The following is a 3,325-nucleotide window of genomic DNA, read 5'->3' on the forward strand; positions in this document are numbered from 1 at the left end:
CAAGATGTATTGACGGGTTGCAAGGACCCAAGCACACAAAGGTTGGTGGGGCCTAGAGTGCTGAAACTACCTTGCCAAATGGATACAATTACCCATGAATATGGCTACTTGGCAATCAATGGACTATGCCCAACAACATGGCTTACTTGTGGATGATTTTCTTGGCCAAGTGGTATGATTTACTTGAGCAAATTGGGTAATATGAGGAGGATTATACATGCTGTAATTTCTGGACAGCTTTGGAAAGGTCTACTATTGGGTCTATTTTTCTACTCCAACAAGCTTCATTCGGCATCAAAATGGAAGACCATGATGTGGGACATATATGGCTGAGTGTACATATCATTTCCAGCCCATTTTATGGAGTTTACATGAAGAATTTTCAAGGTACTTCATCGACTAGAAGGGCTGTCATAACAGTCTCACTCATACTTTTTGGACTTGGAGCTTGGCGGACTTGTGTACATCCGGATTTTCATTGCATATGTGCTTTGGATGTACTTGAGGACTCTCAACCACTTCCCATTGATTACATTAGAGTCTCATATTTGGAGATTGTACACATTATAGATTTTGAGGACAAAATCTTTGGGAAGGGATGGTTTGTAATAAAGTAGGAACTTTATTAAATAGGATTAATAATGGGGACAAGTCCAGGTATAAAAGAGGGGGCTTGGCTCATGGATGTAACTTTTGATGATCATTTTTAGAAATGGAAACTTATGTTTCTTGGAGCTCATGGCTTCTTGGCTTGTGGAAGGCTATTTCCATTCTCTTGGTGTGAGAGACTAAACACACTTAGGCATCATGTTTACATGGTGATTACTCATATTTTCATGCATTACATCCCTTCATTCCAGAAGCACTGCCATTCCTTTGGCTGACATAGAGAACATGCAGGCCACCCTGGCTGGAGGTGTAGCCCAGACTCCAGCACCACCAGACAATATCCGCAGCAACATGGCCGCACAGACCACCCATCCTACGCTTCGCACCCATACCCATATACTAGGCGATATCCTCAATGCGGTTAGAGGCATGATAGCCGGACTGGCGGGCATTCAGAGCGATCTGGTGTCATTGCATGGTTGGTTAACTCGGATCAATGCGCAATATCAATCCATGGTAAGCGAGTCCTGCTGGACACGGATTGGGTCGTATTCCGTCTGACCCGTGAGTGATGGGATGCCCAATGTCCATGACATCATCGAGGGTCGACAGCTCCTGACCGAGATCCTATCTAGGGATAGGCCTTTTGACCCAGTCCGATGGCTCGCCATAGGGAAAGAGGTGGCCGGATCCACAACCACCTCAAGTAGCCTCAGACACCACCAACATGCGGATATTGACACTTCAGTACCCGGACGTCATCCATGAAGTACCACTCGATTCCACTGTACAGATAGTCCCCCAAAGGGTGATCCCTCAAAATGACTTGTAGGTCATTAAGGTCAACTTCTAAGAGCATGCTAGGCTCCTGAGAGTCAAAGTCGCTTTTGTCGCCACTGCGAGTAGTGGCCGAGACTATATTGTCAACGGCCGGCATTTGCACCTCGCGGAGGTAATTTAATACCCGGCTATAGCCATACATTACAATTGCTGGTGTCAGTATCGAGTATAATAGCAATGTGAAGTCATGGAATAAGAGTCCAGGCCCGTAGTGGGAATTCAATAAATTGAGTAGTTGCACCTGCTGGTGTGATAGGATATCCGTCTGAACTCCTACATCAATACCATCCATGTCGGTATGGGTTGCAACATCAATAACATCATCCACACCTTCCTTACTACCTTTTTCAATAGTCGGCAACGTCATTGTCAGAGGCCTATCAAGTGACATTATTTCATTGACTACTTTTTTCCGCTAACGGCCAATGAAAGAACTGCCATAAATATCAAGAACAGACCTTGTGTTGGCAAAGCCAACGCAAGTCCCTCTAATGCTTTAGAAGGCATTTTCTTGAAATCTGTGAGATCCCCCTGTTCCCACCGAGCAACGGATTCGGGTACTAGCAGCGGAAGTAGCACTTCTCGCACGGGACAGGGGTCCCACATTCGGGGCCTCGTCCACGGATATCCGGACAAGAGACTAATCCGTCGGTTTTTCCAAAACCGAACCGGAAAAAACTTCCCTTACCCGGAAAGCACGGGCGATTCCACCAGGATATTTTTTTTTTACTCTAACGTAGTCAAGATCATTACTGATCACGCTGATCCAACTGCACCTATAAAGATACTCGGTCGGATCAAGGAAGAAACTTGCACTTGGATCATTGGGATCAACGCTTTTTTCCCCATCAAGAGGCACAGCCGTTGATTCCTATCCATAGAACAATTACTATCCGGGACTTACTTCATCTATCGTAATAACAGAAATTGAGTCTCGGTTTACGGATCCATCAGTCCAGCCTAACCCCATCCGATCCCATGGGTTAGCCAACCGCCCAACCACTGTAGTGATGGGATCCAATTTGGAATTTGGTTAGGTTTTGTCCCGGGTACCAAGGAAAAGAGTTCCAAGGCCCCCTAGCCGGAATTTCATGCAAACATAAAACTAGCCACACCACTTACACACCCAATATGAAAATTGCCTTTTTCTTACCATCAGCTAACTTTAAAACAATCCTTTAATGAAACCATAGTACCACTGATCACAATCTCCCAATTTATCCAGTTGATTCATAATTTTCCATCATTCCTTCATCAGAGTATCTATGGCATCATTGGCAACTAGAACGCTCACCACCTGTCCACACAGAGGCCGTTTCCATAGTTCCTAGCCCATAATACTCGGCAATATAATCACTTATCAAGATGGACTCTCGTTGAAGATCAGCAAGATCAACCAACAGATCCATATAAAAGAGCCATGGACTCATCCGTTGAGGACCAGCAAGGTCAGTCAACCAGATCCATGCCCGGTTTCACAAAACAACTCTTACTCCTTGTTCCAATATCTTCCTCGACGCACGCGTGGGTATCCTAGGCGACCCAAAGCCCGAGCACCGTATGGTCAGCACCCTCTAGGATCCTTCGCAGGTGACCTAGCGCTTCACTCATAGGCCGCTTCCTTGGTCCCTCATCCACCGTACCGGAAGCTCACCATTTTAATCGAACCGAGGCTGGTCAAGACCTCGGTCGACCTTGCTACGCGAGACGTCCTCCATTGACTCTCCGTCAGCAGTTGCAACTTTATCAGTTAGGTCTCCACGACCTTAATCACAAGACGGTCAAAATGCTTCCCCAACATTCTTGACATAAAACAGCCATTTACAAACAGCATTTACAAACAGTTTACAAATACAGTTTCTATATTAACTCTCAT

Source organism: Cibotium barometz, chromosome 40 (assembly GCF_041138505.1).
Source record: "Cibotium barometz isolate CiBa-2024 chromosome 40, ASM4113850v1, whole genome shotgun sequence".
NCBI classification, from domain to species: Eukaryota; Viridiplantae; Streptophyta; class Polypodiopsida; order Cyatheales; family Cibotiaceae; genus Cibotium; species Cibotium barometz.